This window comes from Ictidomys tridecemlineatus, chromosome 1 (genome assembly GCF_052094955.1).
Source record: "Ictidomys tridecemlineatus isolate mIctTri1 chromosome 1, mIctTri1.hap1, whole genome shotgun sequence".
In the NCBI taxonomy this organism is placed as follows: Eukaryota; Metazoa; Chordata; class Mammalia; order Rodentia; family Sciuridae; genus Ictidomys; species Ictidomys tridecemlineatus.
This window is the reverse complement of record NC_135477.1, coordinates 176,020,311-176,039,685: the sequence shown is the minus strand read 5'-3', so window position 1 is coordinate 176,039,685 and position 19,375 is coordinate 176,020,311. Positions and strand designations below refer to the sequence as shown.

The following is a 19,375-nucleotide window of genomic DNA, read 5'->3' as shown; positions in this document are numbered from 1 at the left end:
CAGAGCATGCTTTATGAAGTTCCTTATTTCCAAATACAGTATAATCTCCATGTTCCTTGTTCTTCCACTATTTTGAAGAATCCTAAGTCATGATTTTTGGGAATATAAAGGCCTCAATTACTTGGTTGAAGGAGCACTGAATCTGCAGAAGAGTTAAAATATCCTCCAACAACCACATAAGAAAACATAATGCAAGTAAATATTAGTACAGAGCAATAGAAAAACATAAGCTTTTCTCCCCTGTATTTGCCTAACTGCCAAGTGCTTGATGCATATAGGGCTGAAAAATGTTAGGATATGTCTTTCTATTTTAAAATGATTGCATCTTGTGCTGGGTTGAATCATGGTCACCAAAAAAAGATGGGTTGCAATGCTTCAGAATGCAATCTCTGGAAATAGTCTACCCAAGACCTTTACCTTAACAAAGGTAAAAATGAGGGCATTTAGCTGGGCCCTAATTCAAGAGGTATAGTATTCTTATAAACAAGGAAATTCAGACACAGTATTAACATGCACAGAAAGAGGACAAGAAGAAGACTGCAAAGATAACCATGTGACTGGGGAGTACTTCATGTAACAAGGAATGCCAGAGAGTGTCAAGAAATACCAGAGGCTGAAGAGGAAAGGAAGGACTCCCCCCATCAGACTGCTGACACATTGTCAAACAATTCTGGACAAAAAGTCTGAAGCCAATCAATTATCATTTCATGCCAATCAGCGTTTCTTACTTTGTTATGGTGGCCTTGGGAAACAAGTCCTCAACTCTGCCTGGTACTGAAGGAATAGGAAATTTACCATCACCAGTCACTGACCTGAGAAACTAAAGACCAAATTCTAGACATTTTATATTTCTCAAATGTTAAAGCCTATTAATGAATTTGAATAGTGGAAGCAAACAACTGTAGAAGACCCATTAATATAATTTTTGCATATGCCCTTTAAAGAAGCAAGGATATTAATATGCCTACTGGAAATAAAAATATGTACTATTACAGCAAGGATATAAATATTTCTATTGGAAATCAAAATATGTGCTATATTTTGCTTTTCACATTAAGTTTTGTATTTAGAGTACTTTACAGATAGTAAGATTTATAATTTCTTGTCAAGTAACCCATAAAAGAGCTAAAATAATTTTTTTCCCTCAATAGACTAATACCTCACTTGAGAGCATTAAACCAAATAAGATCATGAGAAGCAAAGTGATTGGAAAACAATAAAGCACTAGGAAAAACTATAAAGTATTATGATAACTGAGCTATTTAACCTGTAGAATAAAGGTATTTAAAAATAATTTTAGGTTTATAAAAATATCTCTATAGTTGAAATATTAGCAACATTTTTTAATATGGTATTTTGTCTGAAAAGGACTACACATCAATAAGGTTTACTTGTATGGCTACATTTAAACTTATGTTTAATTAATGAAACCTGTTATTACTTGGAGGTAGGATTTGTTCTGACATGTATAAAAAAACAAAAAATAAAAATCTGGAAGATTAAGACTCTCAGACAAATGGGTTGCAAATCATTGTAGTTGGTAGAGAAAACTTTCTGTGACATAGCTATGTTTTGCCTATTTTCAAAAAGTACTAGGAAATATTAATTTTTTTCTCTAATAGACTAGATTGGAAGTCTACACTCTTAACATCTATATTATTTATTCCAATTTGATTCCATGGGTACAAATTCTCTTAGGTTGCACTCTCAGTAGGATCTCTAGTAAAACTAGGCATTCTCTGTCATTGACTGGGCCATCGGAAAAGATCAAGTCAACTTTGCAATCTTTAGGGGATACCTTGAATCCTCTTCAGTTAGGACTTCAGGATGTACTGTTTCTGACCATTTTGTGTCCCTACTGAGCACCTCTTCACTCTTTTTTTTTAAATTTTTTTAATATTAATTCTTTAGTTTTTTGGCGAACATAACATCTTTCTTTGTATGTGGTGCTGAGGATGGAACACGGGCCACACGCATGCAAGGCAAGCGCACTACCACTTGAGCCACATCCCCAGCCCCACCTCTTCACTCTTTATCATGCTTTCATTTAGTATTTCTAGAAATATTCAACCACATCCCTAACTTCTACTGCAAATAATTCTGTGAAATAAAAACAAAATCTCAGCTTAGCCATTGCTGATCACCAACTCTTCATTGCCCCTTTTTTTGAATGTTCTTTTTGTTTGGTTTTAAATTCTCTTTCCAATATAAGGATTGCATCAAACTTAGACATCACTGTGGGTAGTATGGACATTCTGACAATATTAATTCATTCCATGAACATAGGATATCTTTCACTTCTTTGTGTCACTATTCCTTTATTTAATCAGCATTGTATAATTTGCAGCATGCGGAACTCACTTCCTTGGCTAAATTCACTCTGGAATATTTCATTATTTTTAATGCTACTGTAACTAGGGTATATTCTTTATTTTTCTAAAAAAGTGTTGTGTGTAGAAATAATGATATTCTAAGTTGATTTTATACTATGCAATTTAGTGAATTTATATTTTTACTAGTTTTCTGAAACTTATTTCTGTCTTATGAGTCACCTGTAGAGAAGGTGACCACCTTTTTTCAACCATTCAACTCCAAGAAAGTGAAACTGAAACCATTCTGGATCTATTTGTTCAATTACATTTGTTCATGTCTAGTACTACTAGAAATAAGGTAAAGGTTGACAGTAGTCAGTTTGTCTGAAATATTGTTTTTCAAAACATTTCTTTGTATTTTTCCTTAAAGAAAAGAAGCATAGTTAAAGGACTACACCTGGGAAATTTATAAGTTTTCCAAGACTTTAGATAATATAATGTGTATAAATTATCAATGGAAAAAGAGAGTAAGTTAAAATAGTATTGAACATCACTTTTTGACATTGCTATTGAAGAAAGGAGTGTAATATTTGTCTGAATCTCTGAAAAAGTGATCAAAAGAATATGTTTCACCTGAATTGTGAAATGAAGTTCAAGCCAACCTAAGAGCTTGCAATATCTGGTCTAATTTAAGCCCTGTGAGCTTTTTAATATACCAGGAAAAAAACATGTAATTTACATGCTGTTTATTAATAAGGATTTTTGTTTTTAAACTTGGAATTATGACAGGTTTAAAAACTAGTGTGGTCTTCCCTAAAACATACCCCCAATTTTTCTTAAATATTTGATTTTATTTTTTAAATATATTTCAGTGGAATGGATTACAATATATTATTACACATATAGAGCACAAGTTTTCATACAGAGCACAACTTTTCATATCTGTTTATATAGAATGTATGTTCATACAAATTCATGTCTTCGTACACGTACTTTGGATAATGATGTCTATCACATTCCATTCTCATTTCTGACCCCTTCCCCCTTCCTTCCCCTCCCACCCCTCTGCCCTATCCATAGTTCACCTGTTCCTCTCATGCTCCCCATCCCTACACTATTATGGGTCAGTCACCTTATATCAGAGAAAACATTTGACATTTGTTTTTTTGGGGATTGGCTAACTTCACTTAGCATTATTTTCTTCAAAACCAACCATTCACCTGTAATGCCATGACTTTATTATTTTATTGTTGAGTAATATTCCATTGTGTATATATAGCACATTAGAGTACTTACTTGATAGATGGCACTTATTATCACTTGTAACAATGCCAAAGGGTAAATATATTTATTTCCAGCTTACTTACCTATGCAAGTTCCTGAACTTTGTTAGTTAAAGCTACCCCCTAATACCTTTCTTGTGAGAAAAGAAGATCAGGAATAAATAACATCACCTATTACTCAGCCTGCCATTATTTCAGTGTTCATCCAAAAGTGTCCACTTTCATCCTGTTTATCCAGATATTTTGACATGGTAGAAACCTGAGAAAGTGTCTCAAAATGATCTAGAGAAAGATTCAAGTAAAAAGTACAGCAGATCCTAAAGATGAAAGCTCACCTTGAGATCTCAGTAATGACCACCACAAAAGTAGGCCATTTTGGCATAATTTAATGATACAAGAATCTTTAGGGAAAGCTTGCCTGAGGTACTTCTGTTAGAGTCTGTAAACAAGTCTGGATGGCACCTGGCAAAATGCCAGAGGGAGTGGTTTGTGAGGTGGTGCCAGCAAGCCATTAAATGTGGAGATTATTGTACAGGGAATTCACCTGGATCATCCTGAAGGTCTCAAGTGTGGGGATGCAGAGCAACTGCTATTGGAGGGTACATCACATTGGCCGTATCTAACTGGAAACATCTATGCCCATTCATAAGCTCTTTCCATAAAATAACCAAATATGTGTAAAAAGCTGCATTTTATATCATTGCTATAAAGAGACTAATATACATGAAGACATTTTCATTGACCTCTTTTTCTTCTCACTTTGAAATAAATTAGGACATTTTTGTGACCTTTAGACACAGTGCTCACTGTGCGATAACAGAGGTAGTCCCTACCTGTGACCACTTCTATATGTGTGACCTTTGGGAACTTTCTCAACTAAGTTTTTTCAGCTTACATTGGAAGCTGGTCATGAGACCGCTCTCATGGAGGAGAGAGAAAATGAAATTGCATGACCCATTCTGAAAAAAAGCATATGTAGAATACAATCAGCACTGTGTTTGCTCTAAGTATCTTATCTGCAAGTGTTAGAATGTGGACCAGATGGAAAATAATTGCTTGGGTTATGATGATAATAAGGGAGAAGCAGAAATTAAAGTATAAGTAAGATACACAGAATGTGGTTTTGTGATGGAAAGGCTGAAGGTGGTAAAGAGCTATAGGGGGAGATATCCCGGGTCTGATCAAAGTAAAAGAGGGCCAATCTACCTTTCCTCAGGTAGCTTACACTGCGGAGAAAGGAAGATGAATTTTTTTTTCATGTGCTTCTTCCTTCTACATTAGCCTATAAAATAAGTTTAATCAGATTAGGCAGCCAGGTAAGCTCTAAAATAAAGTGATTAGGTAGTTTAGTAATTACTTATGGCAGCACTGACTCTTCTAGTTAATGGGTGATTTTCATTTGTCATACCCTTTTCTAAGATAGACATGGATATATTTAGTCACATATTAAAAATATGTATTTATATATTAAATCTATAATCTATATAGAGTAGACACTACCATTACGATTATTGAAAGGAAAACAAAGAAGTCAAAAATTTTAACAGCATGGAAATGACAGAGCCAGGTAGCAACATCATGCTTGCCTGATTCTCTTAAAGTTTCCCTTTAGTTAAATTTTACACAAAAGGCCATCTTGTTCACCTCCTGTGGCCTGATGAGAACTAGGGGCTGAAACCCTGTGTGACATTCAATAGTGTCATTGCCACCCTAGTCCTTTTGAGCACAAAGCAGTATCAAAGTATCCTTGGGTGAGGATAGAAATTGATATTTTTGTTCCTGGCCCAGTTCTAATAATGGATACAACTAAGGTGAGAATGTGTGGGAAAAAAAAATTTTTCAGTCCCTTTACAACTGCTTTGTCATTGAAGAACCTTTAGATGATGCAGTTTTTATGACAAAGAGATTCTTGAACACAGGCAACTAGAATGAACCTGCCTTTTTATGAAGCAAATATATTAGTAGTGGTTGTCAAAATCTTGTGAAATCATTTACCTGCAAAAGCTTGACAAGCTGAGACCTATGATCTCTGTCTTTGTTGGACATACATGAAACATTAGGTGCCTTAGAAGAATGGTGCTATCTTAAGGTACTGAGTCGTTCCGTTTTATTAGCACATGAATTCCATGTAATCAGTTCTTAGCATAGCACTTTGCCATAATATATTTCATGGTTCATCGACCAAAATGATCCTTCAACTCAGGTAAATAACAGTATATGACATATATGTGATGTCTGATTCTGAGTCAAGCTTTGGATACTTGAGGTAGTTAAAGTTTTATTGGGGATGTAATTCATAAATCAGATTTGTTTTTTTTTAAGGCAAGTAAGATGTCTGCCTGCAATACCTTCCATTGTTCTCATGGTTTGCCTAACAGTTAAAATGAACAGGATGTTGATATAAAAATACAACCATGTTCAATGATGAATTCTTTGTTAACTGCTTTTAATGCAGCAGCTCATCAACTACAAAGCACAGTGTAAACGAACCCTTTTGATTTCCATTTTTTAGTTTAACTTTGGGATTACGAATAAATGTATCTGACATGGAACAGCATATTTTAGTCAATGCTGATAAAAAAAAAAACCCTGGCGAGACCTTACTTTTCATAGAAATTTGTCTCTGAAGGACATAACCTTCTCTGTCATGATTGCAACTCTCATTGCAAAATGAGAAAATTAAATCACTTGGGAATGCTAGAAAAGACAGAAAACTTTAAACTAAATGCCACTCATAACACTAGAAAGCACAGTAAATGATGTGTTAGCTGTGATACAAGAAAACATCTATGACATTATCTATCATTAAGTCAAAAAATCTGTCAGGTATTTTTTCCTTACAATGATGGTTTTTTAACTAAGTCTGGGATTGAGCTGTTTAAATAATAATAATTGACACATATATTAATTTAAACCAACTACTCAGCCCACCAGTAAAACTTAGACCAAAATGAGTTTCAGAGTTCTGGATCCCTTCGATATTTTTAGGGTGGCTCCATAAGACTTCTGTTCCATTTTGTTACATGTCAACTTCTGTCCTCCCTCAGCTTCCCTGGCCAATGTGTCTCCATCATATATATACAGAGATCTGAGCGATTTGTTTGGCGATTTCTCAGCTAGCAATGGCATTTCCATAAATAAAATGTTGCACAGAAGAATTAAATAGATGGTATAGGGGCAAAATAATTTGAATCAAGATCGACCTGTATTATTAAGATCTTCAGACGGCAAAGATTTTCTCCCATTCTGTATGCTGTCTCTTCACACTTTTATTTGATGCTTTTTATTAAGCACCACTATTACTTGGAACATGACAGAGAAAATAAAAACAAATTTAATTGTCTCAAATTTAACTATTAGAATTTGGACAATAAGCTGATCTGTGAATATTTTCCTTAGAAAGATAAAATATATGTGTCCTTGTTTGTTTTAATACCAGTAACTACTTCTATGGCATTTATCTCTCTTCTGCTCTTGGATTTCTGAAGATTTCAAATTTTTTTGCAAGTTAACTTCGAGATATCTTGCAAAAGTGTTGTGGTAAGGATCTGTGCAGAAGACTGGTGGTTTGGTCAAGTTAGTCAGTATTCAGATAAAACAGGGATTTGGAAATTTGGTTGTTTTTTTAAAAAACTGGTACATTATAGTTGTGCCTAACTGTAGGATTTGTGGTTACCTATTCATCTGCACACTTAATACACAGATCTAACTGGACCAATACCATTGTCCAGTATGTGCCTTTTCCCTCTTCTCCCTTTCCCCCACCCTGTCCCATTCCCCTTTTATCTATTTTCCTGAAATATATCCCCACACATCTTTCTCTTTTTTTTTTCTTTATCTCCCAATAATGGGACCCATGACTTTCTGTGTTTTGGATTCTACTCTTAAAATTTTGTTGAAAACCTCTGGTGAGGGTATAGCTCAGTGGTAGTGTTTGACTATCATGTGTGAGGCTCTAAGTTCGATTCTCAGCACCACGTAAAAATAAAGGTATTCTATCACCTACAAAAAAAAGGAAAGAAAGTAAATAAAAGAAAGTTTGCCCTCAGAATTTATTTAAAAACATTTATTGAAAACCTTGTGTGACAGAGAGCTAACTGTACAAACTTTACAACATTCACAGGTATGTGGATGTATGTATTGCTTTCCCTAAATATAAGAGAATGTTTTGTCTGAGCCTACAGGAAGTACCCCGATTTTCTGGTAGAGTAATAGTATTATTCTTTTTCTAAGAAGACAAAGGGAACATTATCTCAAACATACTTCATTTTTACTTAATATTTGAACTATAATTAAAATCAGAAATTTAGTCTTAGAATTACCACCACAATTATTTTCAGGGTGAATATTTGGCATATATTGAAATGACCCTTGTGACTTTGCAATTAATTTTAATATCATCATAGAAAGGTCTTCATTTATAAAAATTTCAGAGATTTATAAAATCTTTTAAGAACCCCTCTTAACTTTGCTATTTAAACCACATTCCTTTGAAGGATCTAGCATTCCATGCTTCTTGAAGCATACCATATAGAAAATATATATGGTATATATTTTTCCTTTAGGAAGGCAATTTTTAGTTTGGTAACTGCTCCAAATGCCAGGTATTGCCAGGTTAACCCAGACCTGTGCAAGTTTTCAGTGCAGTTATCCAACATCACTCTCGTTTCCTTCATGAAATCTGTGACTTTTTGCAAGATTTTTGATGTCACTTTGCAGTCTTGTGGCTCTGTATGTGGGAATACTGCCAAGCTTTAAAATTATAAATAAGCTAGAGATCCAGGAGTATCAGTAGTAAATAGTAGTGTTCCATGAGGAGATGTGAGCAAATAGAGACAGAAGTTAATGGATTGTTTGGTATCTAACATAGGTTCATATGGTGCTGGAATATGAAACCCGAGCTCACAGGCTGCAAAACTTATTTTTCAAAGAGCCCAATAGGAAACATTTTAGGCCTCTGTTCTGCTAGGGGACTCGGGCATTGTAGCCTGGAAGCAGCCATCTACAGTACATACAAGAATGGCATCTTCATCTCCAAACAAAGGCTGAGCTGGATTTGTCCCCAAGGGTCCTGGTTTTCTGATCCCTTCTCTACTTTAATAAACACAGGGAAGGGGTCCTCTTTTTCTCCAAGAGAATATTTCTCCATGAAAATAACAGAAAAAATTCCTTCTATGATGACCAACAAACATTTGAAAGTAAATATTATTTGTACCTAATTATTAAAGCAAACTCTCCAGAGAACATTATTAAACATTCACTTCAATCCTTTCTCTCTGTGAGCATATTACTTGAAAATATGTAGAATTTGATTTTTTTTAAAGTCTGAAAATTTGTCCATGTTCCAGGTTTCCAAGTTGTTGAGCCTCCCACATTCATAATTACAAATGAGGAACTCAGGTAACTCAATCATAGTCATGTGTCTAAGAAAATGTTGATGGAAAAACTGGAAAGAATGACTTCAGATTGAGAGCAAAATACAAGTTAAGCTCATTTGAATCCATTTTTATGATGATTTACTTCTTCCACTAATACACTTCAATTGACTTGCTTCTATGGCCACAACTCTTAAGAATAGCAGTGACCCGAGTCTTGATCACTTGTTGACCTTGACCCTTAACAGAAGTCCCCGCTGTGGGAAGGGTTTCTGTGCATGGCTTGGCCACCAGCCAGCACCCAGCTGATGCTTACTGAAGCACAGTTAATACAGTTTCTCTACTAATTTAGAGTGAAATTCTTCATGATTAAGAACTCAAGTTTTTACCCCTAGGATCAGGATATATAACATAAAGAGAAATTATCAATTGTTATCAAACCATATATTTAGGAGAATATTGATTTCTTTCATTTAATGTTTTATATAGACTAATTAAAAATCAAAATATGATTAAAAAATAGATAAAATTTATGTAGCACTTATATTAGGCTGTAGTTAAGATAAAACTCCTGCCAGTCACCAATCTATAGATCCATGCTTATGCACATTCATTCAAATATACATAAATGTGTATACACAAATCATATATAAGCTATTTTAATTTTCACAACAACTCTAGAAGACTAGATTAGTCTTATGCTCGTTTTACAGCTATAAAGGTTTAGTCACTGCATTTTCACTTATCTCAAGTCACAGAACTATTAACTGCTGGATTTGAGATTAGAACCTAATCAGCTTAAAAATCTATGCCATCACTGCCCTTTTATACAACTTTGTTAAACATCTCTTTGTATTCTCATACTCTAATTTTATTAAGCACATTATTCAACAATACTCAAAATGTACCAAAGCTACACTGCACAGCTTTTAAGAGTTTATATGAGAGTGTTTCAGTATGTGTGAATATGTGAATATATATGTGTGTGTATGTGTCTCTGTGTGTGTGTGTGTGTGTGTGTGTGTGTGTGTGTGTGTGTGTGTATAAATCATTATAATTTTAATCAGGAAAATCCTGTTTTGGGGTTGGTCCACTGTTTAGAGGTCTATCTTCTATGCATGCCTGTAGAGTTATTTTCAAATGATCTCATTTCTTGCAGTGTCCCTCAACACTTCCTGAAAAATTAAAATGATTTCAGTAAGTTAGCAAATTCATCACCAAGATGAAATGCTAACTTATTATTCCCTTTACTTGGTTTTATCAGAAAATTATTAGAATATCTATCATTCTTCTAAAACAAATGCCCATAAATATTTGAGTTAATATATATTTTAGATCTACCATCTGATACCTGTTACTTAAACTTGTAAATTCACATAACCATAACTAACTCCCCTCTATATTTTCCAATTAATAGGGTTTTAATGTGTTTAGAAAATATGTAGTTGAATTTAGTGAAACAGCCAATTATGAACCAGGTGCTTCTTTTGTACAAATTGCCTAAGATGCGGCCTGCATTAATTACAGTGAGTCTTTATCTCAGTTCTAAACCATCCAACCAAAAACAGAAGTGTAATGCACATTTCCCCAACTCACATCTAGATTGTGTTTTAATATCTCATTACATTTTTAAAGGATGGAATCATGATCTCTAAGGCATGTAGAGCTCTGTGGTAATTATAAATACAAGATGGTATTAATAATAAACTTTTATTTCCATTTATTTTTCTCATTAATTCTTTCTTTTAAATTTTGTGTATTGCAATGGGATTTTTTTTTCCTCCCCCTGTTACAGATGTTTGGATTCTCTAATCCCCCGAGGTAGCAGGGGCCTGCATACTCCATCTGCAGTGATGAACATAGCTGGTGATTAGAATTTCATACAAAGCAAAATACTAATACATCATTAAGCCTACAAAATATTTAGTCCTCCATATGTTGTTTATGATTCAGATTTCTCAAACATTTTGCAATAAAATACAATTTAGAATAAATAATAGATAAAAGTAAAATAGAATGAAAGAGCATTTGGATTTTAAAGCTTCTTTCATATTTTATTTGTAAAAAGTATACTATTCAACTGCTTTCCCCTACTCCCTTGATATGAACTCCAAATATTCAGACTGTTTGGGTTTGCTGAAGAAACTAGTTTTAGTAATACATTTGGCATTAAAATGAGCTTAATTTAAGATGGGTGGGAAAAACTAATTAGAAGTTTCCTGATTGGGCATTAATTGCCAGTCATCTTACACAAACTATGTTCATCGTCTGTGCAGCGTAATAAGGATCCTGTTTTTGCAGCAGAGCTTAAATGCAACTTCATGTTGCACTGCATCATTTAAGACATAAACCAAATGATAAGAAAAATGTACACACATTTTATTGCTCATAATCAGCCAGAGAAACCCAAAGGTGAAATGAACCCACAACAAGAATTTTTAACACAAAGAGCCAAATATTATAAAGAAAAGACTTTCCCCTTGGTACCAACATATCTGTGGTATAGGTATATATCAGCAACTGTGTTAAATGGAACAGAAGGAAAACTGTATCACTTGTAGGCAACAAGACTGCAAAAACTAACTCTCAAATTTGGAATATTTGTTAATTAACAGGAAGGTAATGTGTTTTATTTTGGTTTGTTTTTCCCCCTGCTTTGATTTTAATTATATTTCTTTCCATTTAACTTTCTTAGCCCAAGACAAATCTACTTACAGTCATTCTATCTAGGAGAGATGAACCAATGTATCTAGGATAGAACAATAAATACCAGAAGGGTTGAACTCCTAGTGAAGAGTCTAGGTGACACAGTACTTCAGCCAGCCAAAAACCCTAAATCAAATTGATAATTCTCCTGACTTGAGACCAATATTTTCATTTTAAATGTAAACATATATATGACCCTTAAGAGTCAACAATTTAATACTTTTCTTAAATGAAGTATTAAATGTCTTCTTAATGAAGACTTAGTGCCTTCTGAGTACATGCATCTTACAAACCTATTTTTTTATAAAACCATATTAACCCAAAATGAGAAAGACCTTTCAGGTCAATAGGACCATCCCCCCAAACCAGAGGCCGGTTGTCTAGACTAAATACACGAGGGTTGGTCGCCTCGAGTGCTGGAGTTCCCTAGTGTTAGAGCAGCTTCTGACCTTTTATTTACAGTGTTATTTATTATTCATATTTTATTAAATATTTAAAAGGCCACCTATTGTATGTGATGACTATTATGAGAAGAAAAGGTCCCTGTTCTTCAGATCCAGCTAGTTAATATCCTGGACTTGGCATTAATTATCTGGCACTTCCTTTCAGAAGCTCCTGGAGTTTCATACTCGTTTTCAACAGCCAGCAGTTGTAACCCCCTTTGGCAGGAACCACAGATGGCCACAAAGATGGCGAGCCTCGGGGTTATTCTCTTGACCATTTCATTCATGGATACGTCCATTTCTTTTACTTCTGTAGAAGTATGACTGACAAATGATACACATAATGATATATGGCTGAATAAAAGGAGGATATTTGTATAAAAAATAATCAAAGTCTAAAACTTCACCCTTTCCTACGGGTATTTTTAAAGCATTTTCATGGTCACTGCTCACAAGAGCTTTATTAAGACCGTAGAGCCTCAGGCCTCTGACTCCCTTCCTAATTCTTCCATAGGGTGAGTGGGAATTATAGAGTCAACGGAAGCAAAATGTTATTCTGACTATTTACCTGCCTTTATGGTTTGGATCTTTAATGTCTCCGAGGCTCATGTGTTAAAGGTTGTTAGCACTTAATGCTCATGGGAGGTGGTGGGATCTGTGACAGATGTTGCCCAGTGGGTGAAGTTAAGGCATAATGGAGTATATATGGGGACCCTGGCCCTTCTTGTGTCTCTGCATCCCGAACACTGTTATAGAAATAGACCTTCTTTACCATTTGCCTTGGGCCATGATGCTTTGCCTCACAACAGGTCCCAAGACAACAGGTCCCACATGAAAATGGACTAACACCTCTGAAACAGGAGTCAAAATAAATATTTTCTAAGATGTTTTCTCTCAAGTATTCTGTCAGTGTTGGTAAGGTGACTAACCCAAGTTCTTACCCCCTAAAGGTAGCACTTATTCCTTTCTCACATCAAAAGAAATGAGCAAATGTCCAATTTTTTTTTTCCTCATAAGTTAACCTGAGTGCTGTGCATGAGAATTCTGTAAGTAAAGGTAAGGGATCATTCAAGTGAGCCATGTTTCAAGAAGATGCATAAGACAAGCAAACAAGTAAACAAAGCCTATTCCTGTGAGGACAGAGATCAATGCTTCCTAGCTGCAGAGAAACAGAAGTGCCTGGAAGACTCTTCTGATTGGGAGGAGCTAAACCTGGGCATGCAAAAGCAGCCCGAAAGCAGGGGCTGATAACTCTTCAGAGGGTAACTTAGTATTATTCTAATTACATGTAGACTTTCGATCTCTGAAAGTTACGCTTAAATGCAATGTAAGGCAAGGAAATGCATCCCAAAATGTGCCCCAACTTTAATGCCTTCTGTAAAGATTTATGTAAACTAACAGCCTGGCCTCAGGAACCTTATAGTTACTGAAGAATAGTGCCTAGTGGGAAAAGAACTTTGTCACAGTAGCAGGTGCTGTGGCAAGAGGGACGAGCATGCCCACCCAGGCCATCAAGGTGGGTCTGATGGGGGAAGGGGTCTGAGCCAATCATCAGACAAAATAGACAGCAGATGTGATCTCCAGGAAAACTCAGAGAAAAAATAATTTCCCACCCACCACCAACCATCTACATACAAAAAAGAAATTAATGCAAGGTCATGCCACCATGATTTTGGTTCTGTGAAGCCTCTTCCTGCTGCCCTCATTGCTAATTTTAATTCTCCATGTTCCTCAAATGCAAGTTTCATTTATTTTCTCCCTTGTGTTGTTCCCTGCTCCACATGTCTTAGCAACTTCAAAGGATCCTGACATCAATTTTGATTTCTTAACGTCTATTTTCTACAGAGTCAGAAAAGATGACTTTTTTTTAAAGAATTAAATCTTAGATCTGTCACTTATTATTTGTGTGACCTTGGAAAAATGAACATAACTGAGACTCAGATTCCTCACATGTAATATGGAAATAAATACTACCATGTATATAGCTGTTTTGATGAGTAAAGGAGGTGATTTGGGTAAAGCACTTGGCAGAGTGCCTAGCCTACAGTCTATCAATATTAGCTGCAATTATTATTAATTATAATTAGACAGATGACACTAAATACACATCTCCATCCATGGTATTTATACTCAACCCCAGCCTTTATTTCCAGCTCTTGACTGATTATGTCTTATTTTTCCTACATATTCAAAATGTTAACTTGTCTTCTATTTAATTTTCAAGCTAAGTTATTTCCATCTAACATCCCATTTTCCCTGTATATTGATCTTGCTAGTTATTAGATTCTTAGCTACAACTGATGTGTCTTGGACATTCTTTCTCTTCCTCATCCCAAAAGGCAGCCCCTATTGGACAGGCTCAATTTTGATCTCAGATATTGCTCATTGTCTCTCAATTTTCTTCATCTAAAGCTCCCTGGTTGGATCATTTCCACCACTGGAGACAAACCAAAATTTCAACAATCACATCTTTATCTGTAAACCTTCCAAGATTACACTGGTCCTGTAATTTTATCCTTTACAAGTTTGGGCCCAGTCTTTATTTCCACATTTTGCTATTCTCATACAAAATGTTAAGTCCTGATGTATTATATTCTATGCATCTTCCTCTGACCAGTCCCTAGGTTTCTCTACCTATTATTCAGTGTTACACCTTCTAAAATGTTTTCACCAATATGTTTGTGTGTAGAGTAAAATGTAACCCTTCACAGTTTTCTCTAATGAAATAACACAGATGTCAATTTTCCCGATTCTGCTATTGCATTGACTAAGACTTCCTAGTATTTATATGCATTTCTTCAGCCATTTCATTACAAGCTGGCAGATAATGTGTTATGTCACTATTACCTCTTCTATAATCTCCACTGACTTTGAGGATACCTGGGAAGGTTTGTAGGTACAACCAAGCTTTGCATTTACTTTGTTCCCACATCTTGTGCCTGGATGACATTCAGATCCAGTATTAATTGAAAATCCCTGGTTGCTTAAAAATATCTCAAAAAATAATTTATTATATCACCCAAAGTTCTTATTAGGTGCAAATGAAACATGTATTAATTTCATAATGGATATGAATTCCAGGATGTAATCTAACCAAAAACTTATTCACTTTTATTTCTTAAACAAAGGACTATTTAGGTCAAAAAGAAATTCTATTATTCTGAGAAAAAACAGCCAAGAATTTTACAAAACAGAAATGTATATGAACCCTCATTATGTTTCAACAGTTCATGTATTAAAACCCAAAGGTAAAGACTGATTCTGGAAGAGCACACAACCTTGCTCCAAATTCCATTTTCCCAGTTACACCAACTATGAAATTATAAACTGAAGGTCTGGCAGGATGAAAAGGAAAATAACTTATGGAGAAGAGTTGACCCCTTGGACAAAGGAGCATCATATAAGTTAACCATTTTTACGCTATCTGAGGGCAGGTCACCTATGACCCTATACAAAGTGACCAAAATTCTAAAACAATACATATATCCCTTCTGGATTCAAGAATCAAAAGGTAGGAAATGTGCCAACCACAGCAAATGAAAGATAATCTGAGATGGAGAGCTGGAGGAGACAAACTCTGTATGTATACAAATGCTGAATACTTTTCCAGCAGACATCAGTATGGCACATGAGTACAACCAGACTCAGACTCAGAGCAGCCTACCTGAGAACAAGCTCGCTCAGCTGAGATTTCAGATGCCTTCCCAGTGACTGAATTCACATTTATGCCCAAGTATGTTAATCTTGGCAATCAACATATCAAAGGTAGAGTCTAAAACTTGTAATGATCTATGTAGTACCAGGAAAATGATACCAATTTACAAGAAACAGAAACTCATGGAAACCAACCCTGAAATTACCCACGTACTGGGATCATTAACTACATTGAAAATCATGAAAAATAATGCATCTGGCATGAATGAAATTTGTTTTGGCACAGAATTAAAAAGACTTTAAAAGAACCAAATGGAAATTGTAAAAAAAAAAAAAAAAAAAAAGAAATTTTTAATATTACTCAATGTGCTCCACATCGTAGTGGATATAATAAAGAAGCCAATGAAGAGTCTAAATTATGTTAATTAGAATCACAGAAGCACAGGAGAGAACAGTACAAAAATATTTTCACTTGGTGACAGATATATTTGAACAGATTTAAGAAGTTCACTGCACTCCAAACATGAGGGAAGAAATTCCCGAAGTGCATACTAGTTGAAATGCTGAAAACTAAAATAAACAACATCTTAAAGTAGGAAAAAAAGAAAAGAACACCTTACTCACAGAGAATAATTATTGTAAATATTGCTAAATTCTGAATATTTGAATATATGAAAAAAAATCTTTAATTTTTTTTTAAATCTGTTAACCCAGAAGTCTACGTTTAGTGAAAATATATTCTAAAAGTAATGGAGAAATAAACACATTTTCAGATTTGAAGAAAATATACTATGATATTTAAATCCCATGAAATATAAAATAACCCTAAGACTATGAAAGCTTTTGAAGCTAAAAGGAGTTGAAAACAGGTGAAATATAGAACTTTAGGAATTATTAGAAAGGGTAATCATCTAAGTAGAAAGGACAGCTTCTTTCTCTTGGTTAATTATTTTAAGAAAAAAAAATATAATGTTGTGTTATAATTTTTTAAATGTACATAGATATTTTACACAAGATAACTGTCACGTTATTGTGGGCTAGGGAGTCATGTGAACTTTTAATGTCTCCTTATTTTGCATGACATGGTACAATATTAATTCTACAGAAACTCTGAAGGTTCAAGGATTTACACTGTAATCCCAAGACCAAGTGTAATAAAAGATGTTTAGAACATAAATTGATGTTCAAAAATTGATCCTTCAAATGGGATTCTAAAAATACACTTACATACCCCTTAAGAGAGGAGAAAAGGAAGGACCATGAGGGAGAAACCCAACACACACAGAGAAAAAGTACACCTAAGCCTAACCACATCAAAATTTGCATTAAAATGCTCCAAAGGCAGAGGTTGTAAAATGGGAGAAAAAAGTGACATCTGACTAGATGTGCATCCCATAGAAGTGCCTCTAAATAAGAGGGCACAGAGAGTGACTGGGAGAGAAAAGTTTCACCATGCTGATGATAGAAGGGAGGCTACAATGGCAAACTCATACCAGAAAAAAAAAAAAAAAAAGTGGATGCAATGAACATGGCCATGAATGTACAGATTGATAGAAAACGTCCAATTTGAAGAACATACAGGAAAGATACTGGGGCAAAAATTCTCCTAGGTTGGTGGAACAACATTAGATGTACTTCAAAACAATATTACTACAGAAAAGGACATTTCAAAATGACATGATTTCATTCAGGTGGCAAAAAAATTTTAAACATACTGGTACAAGGAATGGGAACTCAACATTCGTGAAATACAAATTGACTGAATTTATAGCTAGGAAAAGTTAACACCAGAATTCTGGACACAAGTTTTAATGGACCTCTACCATCAACAAAACCAACAATAGGAAAAAAATATCATCAAAGTAGAGGATTCAACAAAACAATTAACCATGTTGACCTAATTTTTTAAAGCTAATTGAACATTTTACCAAAAAGGGCAACAAATATTTTTCAATTGTATAGGGCATACTGTGCAAAAAGGTAATCTGTTGTCTCATACAAGAAACTTAAACACTAAAAAGAGTATGCTGTCACCACAAAATGATTAATTTAAAAAATATTATCTTTAAGAGTACCCTAAGTATTTGTAAATTGAACAACACACTTCTGAATGATCCAAGGGAAAAAAATCTGTAAAATGTAGCAGATATTGTGAAATATATTATTATGTATATATGACATGAAAAATGGAGATATTGGTAAAGCAATGCTTACAGGGAAATATATTATACTTACAGTTCATTTTAGCACATAAGATCTAAAATCAGTGACCTATGGTTTTATCTTTAAAAATTACCAAGGGAGAAGAGGAAGAAAATAAAAATCAAAAGGAAGTTCAAAAACAAAACAACAACAACATATAAATATAAAAGCTAAATTAAAAAGTAATACACTTATAAAAGAATAACATTAATAAACTTACAGCAAGACTAGTCACAATAGAGAGGAGAGAGGAAGGGCACAGTAAATATAATGAATGAAAGTTTCTGCAGATGTAAAGGAGATAATAATTAAGAACTTTATAACTACAAATTTCACAATATAGATATAATGAAAAAAAGGTTAAAAATTAAACTTAAGAACAGAAATTTAAATAAAGAAAACATCATGTATCACTATGTCGAAACTGAAAAGTTGAATTATGTCTATATATTATTAAAGTTCCAGAGTGGAAATTTTAAGCCATGATAGTTTCATTTAAACTTTCTGCCTAAGTTTGTAAATAAAATTAAAATTCTACGAAGAAATCATTTCTACAAAGAAATCAATTCTACAAAGAATTTCTACAAGTCAATTCTACAATGAAATCATTCTGAAAATTAAGAAAAATATTCCAAAATGATAATTTGAATACTATAATTTGAACACCAAACTCTGACAAAAATATTATCGATTAACAAACTTACAGATCTGTATTTATGTTAAAATAGAAGAAAATGTTATTTCAAATTTGAGAAAAAAATCAAAAGTAGCAGCATATAACAGAGTAACATAGCCATTAACAATTTATGATAGTAATTGAATTAAGCATTAAATATGAACAAAGCCACAGAAAATACTGACAAAAAAATCAATAACTTGTTTAAAATTAAAAAAAATCCATACTACAGTGTACTATTTTATTCAGTAATGAAAGAACTGGTAATAAATCCAAGGTTTTTTGAATGACAACACATCTTATGTACACGTGGTACCAGATGAGAGCAACAGAGTAGGAGACCTAATGCATGTTTTAATTTATATGAAATTCCAGGGGAAAAAATGTTCTTTGCTGAAAAATTACATTGAAGCAATCTTCATCTCTAGAGATATGGGTGGAGTTGGACAGGGACAGAGTCAGGAGAATCTGTAGGCTAATGCCAAGCTTCTATATTTTGAATTAATAGCTTAGAGGTACTTATCAAAGACTGTCTACACTTAAGATTATCTAATACTTTTTATTTCATTATATATGTTAATATTCATTCATAAATACTATATATCTTGTACTCTTGTTAATGATTTGACATTCAGCAGAAACAATACTGATACTCTGGTTTTACAGAAAGGAACAAAGTTAAATATTAGTGGTAAAATTTTTCAGGTAAATATATAGATTCACT

At 34.0% G+C, this 19,375-nt stretch overlaps 1 protein-coding gene across 1 annotated transcript in view; it reads right to left on the bottom strand.

The window, feature by feature from the left end:
• Tenm2 (teneurin transmembrane protein 2) overlaps window positions 1–19,375 on the bottom strand; it is a 2,558,256-nt gene that overhangs the window by 2,218,911 nt on the left and 319,970 nt on the right. The window lies entirely within an intron of this gene.